Genomic DNA, 4,810 nt, shown 5'->3' with positions numbered 1-4,810 from the left:
TGTACAGGAACATCTGTGCAGAATAAACCACTTGTCCTTGATTCAGTTATAAATAAAACATCCAATCAACGAGAGGAAAAGAAATCACTAATGACCAAAGTTTAATTTGTCAGCGACCTGGCATTTACCAAACCGATCCTGGCAGAAATCGGCGGGTCTACACCATCAGCTGGTGTCTGGTACTTCCGGCAAAGAGGCCGCAGGTTGCTAGGATTCATCCTGTGCCTACAGGGCCGAGGAGCGCAGGGACCACACGATCCCAGGAAGAGCATCAGACATCTCAGTCCAGAAATGTGCAGTTCTAGGCACAGCCAAGATACTGTGGTCCCCAGGCTTCTGGTAGAGGACCCAAGCTCAGAGGATGAAAGAGTCCACCTGCGGAAGGGTGAAAAGGGATTTTTTATAAATATAAATATATATATACACTTTGTCTGACTATCTTCAAGTAGGTTTGATTTTAACTAGTGTTTCACCTTGCAGTAAACTACATTATTTCTTTCTTATGTGCACAACTATCAAACGTTTCCCAAATACAATGTGACCCCAACACTGAAACTGTGAGTTTCTCTAACAGTACATGTTGAGTAACTGAGGGAAATAACATGAACATACAATATTTAGGGCTCTCTAACAAGCACCATGATGTGCATTAGTGCTCACATCCCATCACTATTTCTAGCATTTGCAATGCTGCAGCCACAAATTCCAAGATATTTTACAGCAAAGATGATTACTACAGATCAACACAAAGTGCTGCATAACTGTAAAGGGTAAGGAAAATTATTTGCAAACTTTCTACCTTTCTGATAACATTTTAAAACTTAGAAATCTGACTCGTTATCTGGGCCCCGTCAGAGAACTTGGGAACAGGAAATTTAACAAGGCAAGTGATATCAGATCTGAACCTGTCCGAATAATATAGGATGACACAAAGGGTGCTCACAGAAAGGACCATTTTAAGGCTGCTTTTAAAGCAGTTGTTTCTGCTTTTTAACAGAATCCCTTTAACTCAATAGAGTTAAAGCCAGTTCTTGCAGGGGTCTCAAACTCCAGTCCTCGAGGGCCACTGTCCTGCAACTTTTAGATGTGCCTCTGCTGCACCACACCTAAATAGAATAATTAGGTCAGTAGCAAGGCTCTGGAGAACTGATCTACACAAGGTGGAGTTAATTAAGCCATTTCCTTCCAGTGTTTTGTACCTGTGCCACATCTAAAAACTGCAGGATAGCGGCCCTTGAGGACTGGAGTTTGAGACCCCTGTAGGAGTTTAAGATAAATAGTGTTTTTTTTCTCCCTAATTTCTGCCTTTGCAACGATTCTGCTTAAACTTCTCTTTCTGTAAATATTTATGTCTTTGATAGAGATTTTTGGTATTATCATTCTGTTATTACTTTAGTTCATATTCAGTCTAATGTTAATCAGTATTATTGTGATTTTTAGTTTAAAGTGTTCTCTTCCTTATGTGTGTATGTACTGACCTGGAGGTCAGGACTGTCTGTTTATCTTCATGTGAGACAGTCAAACTCTGTGGTTCTCAGACCTTAAATTCTTCTTGTGTTATCTACCCTTTTCTTAGTTGATAGTTTGACCTAGAGCTGAACTGGGCTCAGACCGTAGATCAGATATCACACCTGGCTGGTTTGTTTAGGTTAGAAGTTTTACGACCTTTGTTGTTCTTCCTGACTGCCCCTTTTGGCTGTTCTGCTTGTGACAATAAAACAGGGGCTCGCGTGGAAGGAGATCAGAACTCTCTGTGAACGGCCTGGAGAGGCGGTTGGCGGAGATTTCTCCTTTTGCAAAAGCCTTGCCTTAAAATTCATATATGTTGTCTGTGGTTCTTTAATATAGGTTCGAGAAAAAGTACCTATCAGTCTTTGTTCTGTAGTCCATACTCGTTATCACAAAACATTAGGCAATATCAAGAACAGTTAGTTATAACTACAACATTTCTGAAGAAATTTAAACGGGGCCTGCCAAAGTGTGCCGGTCAGTTGGAACCCAGCATCCTGGTGCTAAAAATTAGCCTCAATGCTAAAGTAAGCTACAATGTACTCAATAACATGTGGAGAGTCACAAGCATGTAGAGTAAGATGGATTTACTCCATTCAGTATGTTAAAATTAGTGTACAAGCTGAAATTAGACTAAATGAGCCTAAATGCAGCCAGTGACATGTGGGCTAAAACTAGCATATTGTCTTACAATGACTTCCTCTAAACACCTACATCCTGTCGATTTCTGCATGTTGCGTTTACATCAAGCATTGAGAAAGTATTTTAAATGTGTATATGAATATTTTAGTGTTTACAGTGTGCTAAACATGGTTAATAAATAAACAAAATAATTTAAGGAAAAAGGCCACTGTTAATGTGAGCAGTAGTTACATTAGCAATGTTTGTGATAATGTTTGTGCAATGCTTTCTGATTTTTATTTTTGCAAAAATAAAAATTAATTCTTTACTTCGTGGCACTTGGTTACCAGTAAACACACCCATCTCTTAGCAACAGGTTAGCAACAAATATTGTTATTGTTCAAAAAACATAAGATTTCTTCTGCTGTTTTGAAATACTACTTATTTTACACTAACAAGAATTGTGCAGTTGGTGAATTTTGCAGAAAAGTTTTCTTATTTCTTTTTTTGTCATTAGTGGCAAATATATAAAACATATTCAACAAAGTAAGAATCTCAATTTATACTTCGTGGCAGTTCGTTAGCAGAAAAAACCCGTTTATCTCTTAACACCAAATTAATAATAAGTTATATTGTTTATTTAAAAAATGCTGCTTATCTGCTTAGACACAAGATTGGTAAATTGGTAAATTTTGCTAAAGTGAAAATCAGATGTTTACTTTGTGGAACTTTGTGGAACTTTATGGAATTTGGTTACCAGAAAACGCGATCATCTCTTAGCAACAGATTAACAGATTAGCAACAATTCTTTTTGTTCAAAAAATATAATATTTATTCTGTTCTTTTGAAATACTTATTTTATACTTAAGAATTGTGTATTTGGTGAATTTTGCAGAAAAGTTCATTATTTTTGTCATTAGTGGTAACTATATAAAACACACATTCAACAAAAAAAGTTAAAATCTCTATTTATACTTCGTGGCAGTTCGTTACCAGTAACGTTTATCTCTTAAAACCAAATTGTTATTACAAGTTATATAGTTTATAAAACATAAGCTCTTTCGAAATAATGCTTACCTGATTAGATACAAGATATTTACCGTTGGTACATTTAGAAAAAGTAAAAATCCGAAGTTTATTTTGTGGCACTTGGTTACCAGTAAACACACCATCTCTTAGCAACAGGTTAGCAACAGATATTGTTATTGTTCAAAAGACATAAGATTTCTTCTTCTTTTTTGAAATATAACTTATTTTACACTAACAAGAATTGTGCAGTTGGTGATCTTTGCCGAAATTCATTATTATTATTATTATTATTATTATTATTATTATTATTATTAGTTCGTTAGCAGAAAAAAACCCCGCTTCTTATAATATTTCTTCTGCTCTTTTGAAATAATGCTTACCTGATTAGATACAAGACATTTACCGCTGGTACATTTAGAAAAAGTTAAAATCTGAAGTATGACCTAAGTCACAAGGCTGTAACTGATCCAGCAGCAGATGTCACTATTGTGAGTAATAAATGAAGCATCAAGTAATGAATCTTTGGGCAAAGCTAAGGACTGGAAAGCTTCATTGCTTCGTGAGGCTTCATTTGGCCGTCAATACTTGCTTCACTAAGTATTGTTTCCCCTTTATAGGATCAAATTCAATTTAAATGAAATCAGAAAATGGTTAATTGAAAAGAAAATGTACGAAACATATTCAAGTAAGCATTTATTAAAAGAAAAAACATTGAATTAAATCAAATACAGTAAAACTGATGCAACCACTCCAGATTTTTAAAACATAGGAATTGTCCTCTTAATCAACTTTCATATTAAACCCTTAAAACGAAAAATAAAAAAAAAACCTTGAGACAAAACTAAGAAACTTCATTGGAAACATTTAAAACCAAGAACATAATCTTAAATTGATGACCTGAAGTCATGCACAATGGTTACATACAGTCAATCCTAACCGTGTTTTTTTTTTTTTTTTTTTTTTTGCGCACGTATTTACAATTAAGTGAAGAATCATCAAAAAGAGATTAGCCAAACCTGTCACTAAGTTGTTGAACGTGTTTCTGTGAGGAAAATAAATCTCTACAGCAGAGCATCAACTGTGCATTACAGGTTATAAGAGCAGTGATGTGTTATGTAAAAATAAAGTGTTCACATGCACAAAATAGTAAGAAAACCCAAGGTAAAAGTCAAAACAAAGCCTGAATTATTCAGATAGAGACAATAAAAGTCCCTGGATTTGATTTCATGTCCTTGTTTTCTATAGATTAGGAACTGTTGTCTACCAGTGTCCTGATTAAACAGTTCATTCATTGTTGTGCATCGTTGTGATATGTTGGCTCATTTTTTTCCCGTTATGTCCTTCAAATAGTTTATGACTTCACATTTGTCTACAAAAAGATCAAGTACTATATCTGCTGCAATAACATAGGGATTCCCGGACAATAACACAATTAGTTTGGAACCAATATTTATTCCGTTACACCAAGAAGTACGATTTTCCTCCTCCTCTCTGTCCCTTTGTTCCTCCTCTTCACACCTTTTATTTTCTGCCTTTCTCCTCTCATATTCCTTCCTCCACGCCCTTAACTCCTCCTCCTCCAGTTCCCTCTGGGCTTTTTTGTACATACTATTGGTGTAATGGTCTCCCCCATTTCTTTGAACCATTTCTT

General features: G+C 35.4%; 2 long non-coding RNA genes across 2 annotated transcripts in view; one reads left to right on the top strand and one right to left on the bottom strand.

Moving 5' to 3' along the window:
- Window positions 1-87: 87 nt before the first annotated feature.
- Window positions 88-3,597, bottom strand: LOC107833882 (uncharacterized). Its single transcript, XR_001659656.1, has 2 exons — window positions 3,540-3,597; window positions 88-375 (listed from the first exon to the last, which is right to left on the bottom strand). It is a non-coding gene; the product is annotated as an uncharacterized LOC107833882 (long non-coding RNA).
- The window catches only part of LOC107833881 (uncharacterized), a 13,586-nt gene continuing 9,031 nt past the window's right edge, over window positions 256-4,810 (top strand). Inside the window, exons 1-2 of the long non-coding RNA XR_001659655.1 lie at window positions 256-324; window positions 975-976. This is a non-coding gene — a long non-coding RNA (uncharacterized LOC107833881). The remainder of the gene's footprint in view (window positions 325-974; window positions 977-4,810) is intronic.

The sequence above is a fragment of the Poecilia formosa genome, unplaced genomic scaffold (assembly GCF_000485575.1).
Source record: "Poecilia formosa unplaced genomic scaffold, Poecilia_formosa-5.1.2 Scaffold474, whole genome shotgun sequence".
Classification (NCBI taxonomy): Eukaryota; Metazoa; Chordata; class Actinopteri; order Cyprinodontiformes; family Poeciliidae; genus Poecilia; species Poecilia formosa.
This window is presented reverse-complemented; position numbering and strand designations above follow the sequence as displayed.